This window comes from Rattus norvegicus, chromosome 7 (genome assembly GCF_021556685.1).
Source record: "Rattus norvegicus strain SHRSP/BbbUtx chromosome 7, alternate assembly SHRSP_T2T, whole genome shotgun sequence".
NCBI lineage: Eukaryota > Metazoa > Chordata > Mammalia > Rodentia > Muridae > Rattus > Rattus norvegicus.
In genome coordinates, this window is record NC_141540.1 from 25,731,263 (window position 1) to 25,747,928 (window position 16,666).

The 16,666-nt window shown below is 44.2% G+C and overlaps 1 pseudogene; it reads right to left on the minus strand.

Annotated features, from left to right (window-relative positions):
- Window positions 1–993: 993 nt before the first annotated feature.
- LOC148004563 (RNA-binding protein MEX3A pseudogene) overlaps window positions 994–16,666 on the minus strand; it is a 39,175-nt pseudogene continuing 23,502 nt past the window's right edge.

Consider the following 16,666-nt stretch of genomic DNA (forward strand, 5'->3'; position numbering starts at 1 on the left):
CAGGTGATCTGTGATATGGATATGCTGCACCCTCAGCATAACGCCCACAGAAGATAAAGGTTGGTTTCCAACCTTTTATGAACCCCGCTACTAATTTCCACTATGTACCCCATTATTAGTTTCTAGTCTCAAACTATCTGGATCTAAAACTACATTCCATCAGGAATTGGAATTGAGTCTTTGCAGAAGTGGGGAAGGGGCTGTCCACTACAGGATCAGAACCTGGGAAGGGGGCTATCAAAATGTTCTCTAGACCTCTCTCCCAGGAAGATGATATGCCCAAAGCTGGGCTAGAAGAGGCAAGAGGAACCAGGGACTGCAAGTAACAGCTGGATAGAAAAGGGGAATAGAAGGGATAGGAAAAAAAGAACAAAGACAAAAAAAGGAAAGGGCAAGTCCATAGCAATTTGAAGAAAATTTGATGAAGGGACAAGCAAAAAGTTGGAGGGAAAAGAGAAGCCTCCTTCAGATCTCTCAGCCCAGCTGTGTGAGACAGGTGAGTTGTGAGCCCTTTGTTGATTGACATCCTCCTTTATCCCAGAAGATGTACCTAGAACTTTATTAGGGCCCCTCTCCTTATTGTGTTGGGAACTCAGGAAAAAGGTGGTGTGAGGTAAGGGGTCAAGTTAGGAGATGGAAAGTCAGAACCAAAGGCCTGGGGATCACTAAGAGCACCCCTAGCTACAGATGGCATTTCTCCCTGATCTTACCCTGCAGAGGAAGGGACCTAATGTCACATAGATAGGGAGAAGGGAAATGTCAGGTTGTCCTGGTGGCCACTTCAAGTTAAACAAAAGCTTCTCTTAGCTGCTTCCGGATTCAAGGGTCTGTTGATGTATCAGAGTTGTAACATTAGTAAAATGTATAGCCCACTCCCAAAGTGTAACCAGAGACTCTGGAAGTTGCCCCATCAGTAGCCACTCAGGCCTCTCCTTCCCCACCCCACTGAGGTGATTATTGCCCAGCACCTTGCTACAGGTCCATGGCTGTACCCTAGGGAGCAGACACAGGAGTCCAGGGACATGGAATTTGGAAAAATATTCAGATTGCTTGTGTGGCAGTGATGTGACAGACAGGACAATCTTGGTCTGTCCTCTCACAGATGCATACTGCACCTGCCATGCAGAAAAGGTTATGTCCACCAGGCACCAGGGCTGCTGTCACTTTTCTCTCAAAGCAGACGATGCATGCAGGCCCTCTTACCTCAGTTTAGAGAAACCCCGTAGTGGCTACGTGGGCGGCCTCTGTGTTAGCCTATGACCCCTCATTGGTGGCAGGAGATCAGTGCTCACCTGGGGGTTCTGCATATGCTTTGACTGAAGAAAAGTAGTAGGAGGCAGAAGAGAAGTGCACCAGTGTGAAGATGGAGTTCCTGGTCTTCCTACAGCAGTGGGGGTGGGCAGGCTTACCTCTCACTCCATAATACAAGTCCTGCCTGCCCACACCATTGCTGGAAGCAGATATCCACCTTAGCTGATGTCCCTGCCCTGCTAGCCTAAGTGCTGGGCCTCAGAGATGAGTTCATGCCACACTCACCTATACAGCCCAGGTTGTTGTGCCTGAAGGTGGAGAGTGGCTTACAGCCTGGAGCAAACACCGGCCAGGCATCTGAGTAGAGGCTATCCAGGGCTGCATGGACTCTGACTGCCATGAAGTCAATCTTACTGTCACCCAGGAAGTCACCATCCCTGTTCTACTCAAGAATCTTGCCACTATGTGTGGCAATGTACCTCCCTATCTCCTTCCTTGCAGCCCTGCCGACATTCCAGGTTGCCCAGGCACTGGTGATCTCAAACACCGGTGAGGTCTTAGTCCTGGCTGGAAGTTATGATGTAAGTGTTGGTCTGCTGCTGGATGCATTTAATGTCGCTCCCTTTGGGCAAACCATCAGTCCCACCACATGGTAGCGCTCATACAGGGATCATCACTTGGCCTGGTAGAGGCCTGGCTGGCTGCAGGGGAGGGGCAGCAGGGCAGGATCTGTAGGCTGCTCAGGGATGCCATCCCCACTCCCAGTCCTACCCCAACTTGGGCACCAGGAGTGGGACTTGGGGCTCCCCCAAACCCAGGGGGCAGAGTTGATGAAGAGCCAGCTGAAGGGAACACTCCTTTCCAGCAGCCCTTTGGTTCTTTGTGCTTCCTCTGAAACATCCTAGTTATCCAAAGCCACATTTCTTCCTGTTATTCCAGATACCACTAGACTGGGCATGGGGAATTGGAAGTTGTAGGGAGAGAGAGAGAGGTGGTGGGAGGGAGAGGAGGAGAGATGAGGGCCCTGTCTTCCTTCTTTTATTTCCACAACTGCCCAGAACAGCACAGTGAATCAGGCGACCTCTGGAGATATCTTTTCTTGAACTACACATTCTCCCTAACCCCTCAGAGGGCTGATTGGTTATTTTGTTCTTAAAGGCTGATTGGTTATTTTGTTCTTTTTTGAGATGGATTCTCTGTGTAGTCCTGGGTGTGCTGGATCTCACACTGGAGACCAGGCTGCTCCCAAATTCACAGTTTCACCTGCCTGTTATACCTGACTGCTGGAATTAAGGTCTTCACCACCACCTCTACCACACAACAGGTTCATTGGGTCATCTCAGAGTCAGCAGAGTGAGTCCTACAACTGAAGGACACTAAACACACAGAGTGTCAGGAACAAACTCAAGTCACACAGAGGTAGGCAACACCTGGTGTATCTTCTACTCAGGTGTTTACAGCCTTCAGCCCCATTCTTTATGCACTTAGGATTTTGTATGCAATGTTTATTCATGAGAATAAATGTCAGAGGAGTCAGGCAGGATGCACCAACTCTATGATGGCCTAGTTCTCCTCTGAATTTTCTCAAACACTAGCATAGTCAAAGCGGTCATAGCAAGATTTAGATGTCCACAAATGTATACTGAGCATCAGCTTTTTAACAGGTTTTGGCTGAGAGGAATTCCCTCAGGCACTATCATTTGATTATCAAGATTGTCTAATACACTTTCAGCTCGCATGCAGGTGCTGTGGTTGTGTATACAAGCAGAATGACATAAACCCTGCAAGCAAGGATGCCTGGGAACTCCCCAGTCCCAGTCATACCAGCTCATAGCCTGTTAGTTACCTTGAAGGCAAGACAGTAGCAGCTCCATGCATCCCTACCGACAACTGATTCTCCAGCTGCTTCCAACTCCTACTCCAAGTGCATCTGCTGCCCTCCACTGTGTCCACAGGATGAGTTTAGATGTCAGCCTTATTATTCAGTACATGGGTGACACTGTCAAGTCACTCCAATGTGACAGCCTTGACGTTAACCTCTGTGCAGTGGACATTGTCTGTACATTCTAGGGAATATCCAAAAAATAAAGAGATTACCTTGTGAACCCCAGTCCCCAAGGAAACAGAGGTGGTAGCCCCCTTTATTTGAACATGGTGTCCACATCAACCTGAACCCACCCATTCATTCTGAAGTTCATTCCTCTCTAAGGCCCAAGCACCTGGAGCTACAAATGCTTTAAAAATCAATCCTCTTTCAATCTCTGTGATGGGAAAACAAAAGCACTGAGGTCAGAAAAAAATTGGTGACTTAGCTCAATGACATGCAATTTGTCATCAAGGAGCCTGGCCTAGACAAGGTGACCGATACCAAGTGCTATACACGATGCAAAGAGGACCCTTTATAGACAACACACTCCATAAAGAAATTCAGAACTTCTTTCCTATGTGACCAAATTCTGAGGCGTAGCTGAACTTTTTCCCTCTGCTTGGGGATAAGGGTTCTCCTAGGCAGAAAGTGTCATAGTGTGCATATGAGATGTGTGTATGAGGTATGAGAGTCTTGAAGTTGTGTTGAGGTGAAAGTCAATATTTAGGAAGTAGCATTCTCAGATGCTCCCCTCATGCATGCCCTGTGCTCTGTTTAGTTTACCCACTGAAGCAGACACGTGTGCACTGGAAGCCTTCAGGACAAGGGAGGGAGGGCTTCTGACTTTGGAAACAGTTAAATAACTTATAGCTCATTACACACAGACAAGAAAACAACAAAACTGTGTTATCCACAGTATAAAAGGATGGAGGCATTCTCTATCCCCTGGGAACCCAGTCTTCAAAGCCAGCGAATGCTCCAGATTTTCTCAGGGACATTTGTAACTCAGGGGTCAGTGAACTAAGGGTTCATGGCAAACATGATAAACTCCCTGAGAGCATTCAGCAATAACTGGAGAAATTTTACTCCATAGTCTGCTGGGATGGAGCACTAAGGAAGACACACAGACAATACAAGCAAGGTCCAGCTTTATATTTTTTTCCAAAAACCTTTATTGGGGGAAACCTACAAACATGTATAGTACAATGTTTCCAGTCACAATTTGTAGTGAACTGATTCCTCAAAATATATTATATATTATATTATATAATATGTTATATTATATTAAACATATTATATATCATGATTTTCAAAACCCTACTTCTGTCAAAGTAATCCAGAGTGCACATGTAGTGCTCCAACTGTACCTACATACAAACTAAGGGATTGCTTGGTCATCTGCCATCTGGGAAATCTTGAGACCTTCCTGCCTTTTTACATTTGAAATATTATTGTACAAGTTTGGGGCTGTCACTAAACAAGGTATATGTGTGTACCACCAACATTTCAGTGCAAAGACCTGGTCTCTTCCCCTCATAGCTATGTAAAAAGTGGTAAAAAAGACTTTTCCTCTTTTGCTGGTGAACACATCCCTCATTCAAATTGTCAAGCACTAATGAAGTCCTTGTTTGGTTGAGGAAGATTTAAGGTAAGTTCAGGCCCAATGAAGGCACTGAGACCATTTCCGCATTATTGCTACCTGTCTTAGCCTCAACATCACACTAGAGCTGGTAAAATCAAGAAACTTTTTTTCCTTGCTTCTATATAAAGCTCAAATGAGAGAAGCATTCTCCACGTGACCTGACTGCAGAGTCTATGGCCATTCTTTTATTGTTTAAAGTTGGATAAGCTACAGGCATTATACATTCAAAAAAAGAAAAGAAGAAAAAGAGCATACAGTGTTCCTCAAACTACTTCCACAGCATCTAGGTAGATTTCTGTAAAGAAACCATTCAAACTTTTAAAGTTTACATAAAGAAGTAAAAAAATCAATAAAATAAATATTGCATACAATCTCTTAAATAAAGGTTTTTCTAACTCATTTCCAATAAAATAACCAAGTGAAGTTACAAAATGCATATATTACTGTGAAAAGAACACATTCCTCATTTTGCCAATTAATAATGGCAATGATAATTTAACAAAATAAAACATATATCTATTGCTTTCATCATACTTGATAAACACAATTGAACAGTATCCTCAGTGTATACTTTTCACAAGATAATAAATAAGTTAAATCTTTTTTCATATTAGTTGAGGTGCAGATCAACTAAAAAGAGCTAAAAATGAAGCATTTATTTCCCAACGACTATGAACTGAACTCTACCCAAGGCTTCCAGAGAGCAGAGGAAATGGTTCTAAGCTAAACACCCACTGAGTGCTGGCAGTGAGACTATAATGAAACTTTGGAATGCAAGATCTCCCCCATACCCAAACATATAGAACTTTGTTAAAAAACATAAACAAGGTAAACAACCACCATGAAGTAGGCTGCGAGATACTCCTATCAAGGAAAGTTCTGGGCATTAATTTCAATTCTAGAAACTTATAGTTTAGGGAGGTGGCAGCCTGCTGGCTCACACTGGTCTTGGAAACCCTTCCAATGTAAGAGTTCTCACATCTGGACTGTAACTAAGGCTGTCAGGTGAGAGAAGAGATGGAATGGTGGCTGATAGCTGCTGGTGCTTGGCTCTTTTTTCTTTTAAAACTAGAGTTTCAAACTCATCTGAAACCTAAACAAGTGTTTGGAATTTTCTGTTCTTTCCACATCACAACTGCCCTCTTGTGGATATTTTGTTCATTCAAAAGAAAATTTCACTGGCATTCATTTCAACAAGAATGACACTTTGCAGCAATGATGATGATGATGATGATGAAAATAATAATAATAATAGAAACTTGGAAACAAAGAGAACCGAAGGAGCCCCTCCTGAAAGAGTTCCAGTATAAGTGCTCAGCTTGGCCTGCAAGTAGGCCTGCTGCAGTGTCACCCACCAACCAATATGCACTGTAGCACCTCTCCCAAGCCCTCGCAGGCGCCCCCTTCCTTTGGTCCTCAGAGATGGAGAGGTAGCAGAAGATGGGCAGGCATTGGACAGGGTCCAGGCTGTGAGACTCGGAGCCACTGAGGATGCCCAACCTCAGTGAGCTGCTCACAGTCCAACAGCAAGCCTGGGGGTCTAGGGGTTGTGCAGAACACGAGTGACTCTGACCCACAGCTCAGCACTTGGATGTCTTAGAATAGGGTTGGGCAGCGCTGTGGCCTGTAGGGGGCTGTGAAGGAGGCCAGTGGAGGAGCCTCAGAGGGCTGTGCAGCAAGAGCAGCACTGGGGACACAGGGGACAGTGCAGGAGACCAGTGCAGGTTCGTGGCAAAGAGATAAGAGCATTCAGAGATTCCTGGAGAAATTTTACTCCATCGTCTCCCTGCCTGAATTCATGCCCAGAAGCCAGGGTTACAGGGCCTTACAGTCAGCCTTAACTGGCCAGAGTCCTGCTATTCTAGTTGCCCAAAATGTAGCTGTTTACAGCTTCCTAGCTTGTAGATACCAGCCTCCATCACTGTCCACAGGACCAGCAGAGTGGCTGTTGGACCAACTTGAATTATTTCCCAGCCTCCTTCATCGTAGGATAAGAGATTCTAAGTTCTGCATCTTCCTTTCTTTTGCTCCAATAAGACTTCATGACCAAGGCAACAAATTTATAAAACATAACGTATAATTCAGACTCATGCTTACAGAACAAGTCCACTGTGGTACAGCAAAGGCATAGTGAGAGGAATAGCTGAGAGTCTCTTGGGCCACAAGTGGAGACAGATTGGGAATCACTTGGGCTTTTGAAAACTATAAAACCAACCTTAGGAACACGCTCTTCCCCAAGAAGCAGTGCCTTATCCTTCTGAAACAGGTTTACCAACTAGGAACCAAATACTGAATAACATAACACCTCACTGCAATCCCTCTTATTCTGTCATTCCTGTTAGGCCCCAGGAACTCCTGGAATTCCTTTTAGGCCCCTACAGATGAGCATAGTGTCTGGCCTACACCCAAGTAAATCATGAATAAATAACCAGGTCTCTCTGTCGGTGTTAGTCTGTGTTCCTAGTCTGGCCAGGAAAACGCTCCAAGGTTTCTTCCTTTGCTTCCGGATAGCTGGACATAGAAGACTGCGTAACAGATCTGAGCCCCAGACCCAAGGCAACAGGTCCTGAGGAATCAGCACACAGCAGGTGCAGGGATCCAGTGCAGATCACCAACACCTGCTGTGGTCTCAGCATCCCAGAGGAAGCTTTTCCTGGGGACAGGTCTGGATGCTGGGTTAAAAACCACAGAAGTCATAGCTTTGTGAGCCCCAGGGCTCCGGAGCTCTTCAGGGAGTAGAGCTAGGGCCAGGCAGCAGCAGCCTGGGACCTGAGAGTGGGATTCCGGGCCCAGGGAGAACCTGCATCCTGCCAACATGCATTATCAACATTCTTCTATCAAAAGAGCAAGCTTATAGGGACGTGGCACCAAGCGAGGGCCCGCCTGCAGCCCGGATTCGAGGTCGAGTGCTCTTTATGGCCAGAAAACCCACCTAGTCGACTTTGCTGTGGCTTACCGACCATGCCAGCTAAGGTGGCCCGCATGTACCTCGGATTGGCAAAGCCAAATACAGGATCAGTGAAAGTGCTGCAGCCTCAGAGCTATGTCTCTGCCTTGCACAGTATGAGAGCACCTCCACTGGGCAGCCATGTCTCCTTATGCTGCAAAGCCCATTGGCTGGGGCGACAAGGGCCCTGCCCCCAGGCCCGCCTCTCCAGCCCCTCCTTTCTCACCCTGTGGGCTTTCCCTCTGCAGCCAGGTAGAGAAAGTTGCTACAGTGTATATGTTTTGCTCTTCTTGTCCCGGAGTGGCCAAATGGACGCCTTTTCTCCATCCCCAGAGGGGTGAGATGCCTCTCAGGAGTGGGAATAATGCAGTTCAGTATTTTAGGAAGCCAGCTTGGAGAAAGTCACCTGACTCCCCTGGTCCTTAGTAGGGGCTTCTGAGAGACCAGTGAGGCAGCTGTGAGCAAAAGTCACAGGAGTACAAGCACAAGGTCAAAAAAGAGCTAAGATCTTACCCTGGCATGGGGATGGCATGGGAGTTGGTTACATACAAGACACAGCCAAAAGATAATATCAACGAGAGGGATGTGTAGTAAGAACACAAAAGTGGTGCCCGAACCATGACAGGACTCTGTACAGAGGAGATTTGTGAGATTTGAATTAAGACTACAAGGTTAAAAGAAATTTCGTATTAGAAAACAAGGCAATTGGAAAGCTTATCTAGAACAGACTAGGAGGGCATTTGACAGGGCCCTGTCTCCTGTGTCATTTCTATGTCTCAGGGTCCTACACAAGGCCAAAGCAGATCTCCCTCAAGGTTCCTCTGTCCACCAGTATTTTGTTTGATTTTAGAGACAGGATTTATCTATGTAGCTATTTGGCCTGGATCTCACTATGAAGACCAGGCTGGACTCAAATTCATACAGATCCACCTACCTATGTCTCTTGAGTTCGGAGTTAAAAGGCATGTGCCTCCACATCCACCTCTAACTTCAATATCTGGACCTTTAAATAGAGTTACTTGTAAAAACACTACTGGTGTTCAAAATGAGTAGTTAAAATGCTGGGGAAAACTGGAAGGGGAATTCTTGCCAGAACAGGTAATTCTAAAGAACCTTACATTTCTAAGGATAGAAGGAATGGGGCAAAGGTTGAGATGAGAAGCCGGGTAAATTCCTGTGCAAGTATTCATGTTTAATTGCACTATACATCTAAAAGGTATAGATTAGATGCAGGAGCATGTGGTGCTTTGCATTGAATTATCAATGTATGGTGGCCAGTGTTCAGTACACAAAACAAAGTGTTTTGCATTAATGTTATTCTTGCATTATGCACCGGAGATCAGCACCACCTAGAATTTTTATTTTTATCTACTAAACTCAAATAAGGAAAGGGGTCTGCAAACAGTAATCACCCTCAAAAGAAACAATCCCTTTATTCCTACTGTTCTCACCTGACAGGGTGTTTAAATGTGGAGAAACAGCAGATTTCATAAATCACTGGGTTTGGACCTGTAGGTTGTACAAGGACTTCTGAGGTAGAAGAGGACAAATCATTGCTTCTGAAACTTTGTCAGCAGGAAAAAGAGCACTAGTTAAAAGATTGCTTTCTAGAAAATGTCACTTATATTTTATTTCCATATGTTTTACAAAGGAGATTTAGTTATTTTTAATTATGTGTATGTAGGCGTCTGAACCTGAGTACAGGTTCCTGCAGAGACCAGGGGGAGGGAGTTCCCTGGAGCAGGGGTTACAGGCCATTGTAAGCCACCACAATTGGGTGCTAGAACTGAACTCAGGGCCTCTGCAAGAGCAGTATGTACTCTTAACCATTGAACTGTATTAGCAGTCCCTGTACCTCCACATCTTCTTGAGGGTGAATTTTCAGTGTGTGAAAGACTGGCAATTCCCAATGGGGCAGAACCCTCCACAGTTTGCCCATCTACCATTCACATCCAATCCACAGGAGCAGAATGATAGCTCAACCAATAGTAACAAAAGAGGGAGAGAGATTGGACATGAGTATACTCAGGGTGACAGTGACAGCTGCAGCATTCTAAAGAGACTGGACCATGTAGTCCAGAATCATGGTGGCCAGACCTAGTGCTCCCATGATTCCTGCTTGTTTCTCTACGTTCATCCTTCTGGCTACCCCTGTTCCTCACAGTACTTTTGTTGTTTGTTTCTTTCTTTGATTGATTGATATTTTGAATCTCCATCCGTGCTTGCATCCACTTTCTTGTATTAGTCACCCAATCATTTCTGTTGCTTTGTTCCAAGACCTTGATGGATTCAGGAAAGAAAGATTGCCTCATACAATAGCAAATGAACAGTTTAGAACAGGGATCTGTGCACAGGCAAATGCCTACCTGATAACAGGTGTACACATCCCATCCTCACTCCATAAAAAAATCACACCCCAAAAGATGGTGGTAGCAGTAGCATCTGAAAAGGAGAGTTATATTGGAAAAGAACCCAGAAGCTGTTCTTATCAGGTCTAAAAAAGTGAGCTGGCTCTTTAACAACAAACTATTCCAGACACGAGCTCTCTAGTGTAAGGTTTACAGCTTGCAAGTGTTTCACATTTCATATGCACAGCTTGCAATTGACAGAGCTGTGACTGGAACCTGGGTTCTAACTCCCAACAGCTCTGGGTTTACTGGGCTATAGCTTGGCTTTGCTTGTCAATGAGGGTAGGACTGTTCTGTTTTCTATACATGGCAAGAATTTTAAGATGATAGGAAGGTTTTTTTTCAATATTTTAAAGATCTACATGACTACAGATGAATTATGGGATGGGGAATTGCGTTAATGAATAGAGCACTTGCATGAGGACTTGGATCAGCATCCTCAGAACTCAGGTAAAAATTCAGGCTCGGTAGCACTCCTGCAATCCCAGGTCTTCAAAGGCAAGATGTGAGGTAGAGACTGGAGCAGACCCAGAATCTAGCCTATGTGAAGTAGCAAAAAACAAAGAGACCTTATTCAAACAAGGAAGAAGGAGAATATGGGCCGACACCTTAGGTTATCCCCTGAACTCCATGTGTCCATACCGACACAGGGAATTAAATAAAAATCAAATTGAGAGCTTGGAAAACAGTGAGATTAGGAACAAACCTGGTCAGGATTCTGGGGGATTAGAGTTGCTTTAGCAATTGGAGGGATACAGAAACCAGGAGCTTTGGAGTCTATACAAGGAGGATCAGTGGTGAAAGAACTTTTCAATTCCATCTGCCCCCATGCCTGTTCCAGCTGGATAGGCGGTTACAATGTTTCACTTCTGAGCCCTATGAAGAGGAGGGTATAGCAAAGAATCCCAGAGTGTGTGGTTATTTTGTTGCATTTCAGAGTCAAGGCTCCGCAATACAGTGCTTGAGGCTAGGGCTGAGAGAGATTCTGAGCTGAAGACTTGGGGGAGGCTTCTACTAGCTTGTGTGTCTTGTGGAGTATTTCTGCTGACACTGCAAAGAATTGCCATGGCAACCAGTAAAATAAGTTTCTGAATTCTTGCAGTCTCCCTCAAGGGAGGCAGATGCCAGTGGGTGTGGCTGTATCATTAAGAGTGCTAGGAAGTCTCAGATGATCATGTCCCTCTGAAGGTCTAATAAATTGTCCTCCAGGTCTCAGGCAGAAGCAGCTCCAGCATGGTAAATGGGGGAGTCCAAGGCTATGGGACAGGAGATGGAAATAGTTTACCAGAGATTCATTCCCGTGGTAGGCTGCACATGTCAACCACCTTCCAGTTTAAAATGCAAGGTGCATGGACTCCTCATTTCCTTACATCCAAATAAATAAACTGACAGGGGTGTGGCCAGGACATCAGCAGGTAGATATTTTATCAGAGTCAGTCGCTTTTCTGTTGCTGTGAAGGGACAACACAACCAAGGTAATTTATAGAAGGAAGAGTTATTGGGGAATACAGTTCCATAGGATTAGAGTCCAGGACCATCATGGTGGAGAGAATCCCAGCAGCAAGGCAGACAGAGATGGTGCTGGAGCAGTAGCTGAGGGCTAAAACCTTATCCACAGTTGCAAGGCAGAGGGAGGTCACTGGGAAATGTATGGTCCTTTGGAACCTACAAAGCCCATTGTAAGAAGCAATACTGCCTCCAACAAGGCCACACCTCCAAATCCTTCCCATATAGTTCCACTGATAGGTGAGTGAGTGTTGAACCACATGAGGTTACAGAAGCCATTCTCATTCAATCTACCACAATCAGTATTATGTAATCAATGTTGAGGAACCCCAAGCGAGAGAGTCCATATCCAGAGCTTACTGTGTCGCTGTGTCGTCTTGGGCTAATGTTCATCACTTCTCCAGACTTTGGGTCCTTTACCTGCAAAGTAATATCTTTGTGATGTGCCATCAGCCTTGTCACCTGACACAACACAGAATCACCCAAGAAGGGCAGCATGCCAGTGAGGGACTGGGTCCATTGGTTTATCCTGGAAGCGTGACTTTAGGGGATTGCTTTAATGAAATTAATTGTGTAGGAAGATCCGTCCCGTTGAGGGTAGCAACATTCTCTGGGCAAGGGCTATTGAACTACGTAAGTCAAGAGGTTGCACTGAGCACAGTCAAGCCAATGCGCAACTGAGCACACACAAATCCATTTGTCTGTTCTTGGCTGTGAATGAGACATGGCCAACTGTCTCAAGCCCTTGCTACTAAGACTTTGCCACAAGGATGGATTTTAACCTAGAATTGTTAGTGAAAACAAACCCTTTCTCCCCAAGTCTCTTTTTGTCGAGATATTTTATCATAGTAAGACAGAAGGCACTAGGACAATCATCCAACTCACTGTGACTCTTAAGCACAACATTCCACCCACCACCTATCATGCCCTCTGTCAGTTATGCTCTGGATCAACCCACTGTCATGTACAGACCCTACCTCTCAAGACCCACTGCCTGCTTGTATCCTTCCTCTTGATGGTGAGTCTGTTTTTGACGTCCTGTAATTCTTCTTAGTTCAGACTAGTATTTTGCCTCTGTGATCCTTCGCTTTCTGTGTCTCTCTTCTGCAACTGGGCATTTCCACTTCACAGGAACCTTCTTACAGCCCTGGGACTTTTATCAAAGGAGTGCTTCTCTCACAGGAGCTCTTAGATCCTGTTGTAGGAATATAAGGCTTATATTTTGAGGTAGGACGAAGGGCACGAATCAAATTCTTTTCTTTGTACACAAGCTTATGGCACTTCTAGCATGATTTTCAATACCCATCTGTGTTTGTGAATGTGGCATTATTTAATCAAGAAAATATTTTCTCTCATTTCCACTTTGCTAAGAACAAGTTTGTCAGGAGAAACCTCCAAGAGATGAGGAGGCACCAAGACCATGTTGATCCCATGGCAGCCTGGGAAATGCTTGCAGCTCATCCCCCATCTCGTTTATCTCTAGGAGTCTCATTATATGGCAGGGTCAGTGGTGTGCTGAAGTATGTGTGCCTGTGGTAAGGACTTACTTTGTAGCGCTGTTTTAAACCATCTCTGTTCATGGTTGTTAGAATGGATGAGTGGGCAATAGCAGGTCCATGCCTGTGCAGTAATATAAACCTGAAAAGGATATAGTTGATTCCTATGTACTAATAAGTATTGGATCATCTTGCAGTGCATATGGTACATTTAAAAAAAGTAAAGGAAAGTGCTACAAAAGATTGTCCTCAAGGGTAGGAAGGAGAGACTTACTATGTGTGTATTTGCATAGGTGGGTTTCAAAATTCTTTAGCTTTATCCATTACACGTAAGTGATTATGAGATTGTGTCAATTTTATTGATATAATTAAAGTTTAATTCATATAATCAAAGCTTCAAACTCTTGGATTTCTCTTCATTATGACAGTGAAATATTTATAAATAGAAACCTGAAAATGGTGCAATGTAGAAGGAACACTAGGTTGAGAGACCTCTGCTATCTTGGTTAACTTCCTGGATTCTCAGTGGCTTCTCTTCGAAATTAGAAGTTATCTGTCCGTATATATAATTCCGTGAGCCTACCCTGAGATAGATCAACGGTCATTGTAATGTGTGTGTGAGAGTGTGTGTGTGTGTGTGTGTGTGTGTGTGTGTGTGTGCATGTTGGTGGGAAGAAGCACCTTGGCAGGACATCTCTAACTTGTCACTCATCCTCTGCACTAACACTTTCTGCCCGATATCCTGTCATATAACTTGCACTGGGATCCCTGTGTTGGACTCTAGAGATATGGATGTTTCCTGTCTTTAGTGTTGAGTAGAACAAACATGAAGAACATTCAGACCACTGATCCTTCTGATCACTTTATGAGGTTTGAGTCCAGTAACTGTCACAGTAACTTTCCCATTAGCTCCAAAGATGGAGTTTCTTCTTTTGAATCTCATGCCCTTGGCAGAACAGAGCCTGACATCTAATTTCCAGAAGCAGACATTTTTTCCTCCATTAACAATTTCCATCTGGATATTAGAGCCTGGACCATCCCTTGCATGCCTGGCAAAGTGCTGCTTGGCTGTCAAAGTCTGGTGTGGTTCTGATAGGTCTGTCCCTTACTAATTTTAATATTCTTTATTTGTTTAGTGCATTTGGAGTTTTGAGCAATTTTTATGGTCCAATTTATTAGGCGTTCTGTAGGTTTCTTGTATGCTTATGGGCATTTCTTTGTTTTTGATAGGGAAATTTTTTCTATAATTTTCTCGAGGATATTTACTGGCTCTTTAAGTTGGGAAACTTCACTCTTCTACACCTAATATCCTCAGGTTTGATCTTCTCATTGTGTTCTGAATTACCTGGATGTATTGGCTTAGGATATTTTTGTGTTTTGCATTTTCTTTGACTGCTGTGTTAATGTTTTCTATGGTTTCTTCTGTACCCAAGGTTCTCTATTCTATCTCTCACTTTCTATTGTGATGCTTACGTCTATGACTCCTCATCTCTGTCCTAGGTTTTCTATCTCCAGGGTTGTCTCCCGTTGTGATTTCCTTATTGTTTCTATTTCCATTTTTAGATCCTGGTGGTTTTGCTCCATTCCTTCACATGTTTGGTTGTGTATTCCTGTCTTGCTTTAAGGAATTTTGGTATTTCCTTTTTAAAGTCTTCTACCTGTTTACCTGTATTGTCCTGTATTTCTTTAAAGAAATTATTTATATCCTTCTTAAAGTCTTCTAACTTCATCACGAGGTGTGATTTGAAATCAGAATCTTGCTTTTCCAGTGTGTTTGGGTATCCAGGCTTTCTGTGTTGGGAGAACTGGGTTCTCATGATGCCAAGTGGCCTTGGTTTCTGTTGCTTAGGTCCTTACACTTGTCTGGCCATCTGGTTATCTCTGGTGTTAGCTGGTCTTGCTGTCTGTGACAGTGGCTTGGCCCTCCTCTAAGCCTGTGTGTCAGCACTCCTGGGAGACCAGCTGTTTCCCGGTAGGATCTGGGTACAGAGAGCTCTGGCACAGGGTCAGCTCCAGCTGCAGACTACAATTTGATTTTGAATAAAACTTGCATTCTGAACAGGTGTCAAAGGTTCACTTCCCAAGCCCTACCTGAATGAGTGTCATCTTGGTTGGCAAGTTGAGATATGAATGCTGGGCAAACCACTCTCCTGCAGTTGAGCAAGCCAACCAATGAGACAAGCATAAATGTACCACGAAGAAATGTTCCTAGTACAGTCCTGATTGACAGACAATGAAACTGCAATGTGGCACAGATGATGACAGCCGATGTTGATATTTGATTAAAAATTCTATAACATTCTGACTCAGGGTCAGAGTTTATCTCCAGATTCCTGTCTGCATCTCTGCAGTGGCTTATTACAATAAACTTTTCTGCATTAACTTTATGATTACATTATGTTAGATACAAGGGGACACCATAACAATACTAGTTTGGTAAGTTGGGGCATATGTAGGAGCAGAGCCTAGCTGGAGAAAACAGGTATCTTGGAGGATAGACTTTGAGGTATAACCTGGCTCTGATGCCAGCTTGAGCCTTCTGCTTCGTAAACAAGTCTCAGGTAAACAATCTCCTAAGCTTTGGTTCCCATCACCACAGGCCACATGCTCTAACCACTATGTCTTCCCTGACACAGTACTGAACCTTTTGAAACTAGGAAGCAAAATAAATCCTTCCTCATTAAGGCACTTTTGTCATATACCTTGTGATAGGGGTAAGAAAAGCAGGCAACACTGACTGAAGGACTCCAGAGTCATTGTATAAAGCTGCCTGTTTCTGAAAACACTTCTCGGGAAGTGCCGATATGAACCATGACTTGATAGGTGCTGGCCTGCTGTTGGTGGACTCTAGCTAAACAGCCATGTGAACTGCTATCACCTCAGTTTTCATCAATGTAGCATTGACTCTCTTCATGTTAATTCCTAACTCTTGTTCAGCATCGCCCGTCCCAGGCTGTATTTAATAATCCACAAAACTATAATCTGTTGACTCAACCCTCAACAGGCCGAGCACTAAATACTGTTCAAGAGAGCCCTGGGTCTGGACCGTTTTCAGCTGAACTCCCTGAAGGTACTCTACACAGACATTTCTGGACATAGAAGATAATCAGATTTTCCCCCCTGCAGCGGTCTCAAGGGATCTGCACTTACTGCCATTAGAGTTCATATTTTTGCCAATGGTGGTAGCATGATGTCAAGTGTCATCAGATTGAAACAGGTCATCTTCTAACCAGCACTTTGCCTCACAGGATATAAAATTTGTGGTGAAATGCCTCCTACGCCTGTCAGGAAACAGCTGAGTATTTAGGTATATTCTCCTTAAATTTTCTTCCTGAAGCTTAAATAAACATTCCTGATCCTTTTGCTGTTTTCTTTCACTAACAGAGGAGAGAGACAAGTGTCTCCATCTCTGTTATCAAGCAAACTGGGCAGATATCCTAAAGGGCACCACACATAAGAATCCCTGAGGAGAGAACCTGAACCAATAGACTCCTCTTGGCTCTTTTTGTTTCTTTTTCTTCTAGAGCTTTCAGGTGTGGCCTTACATTG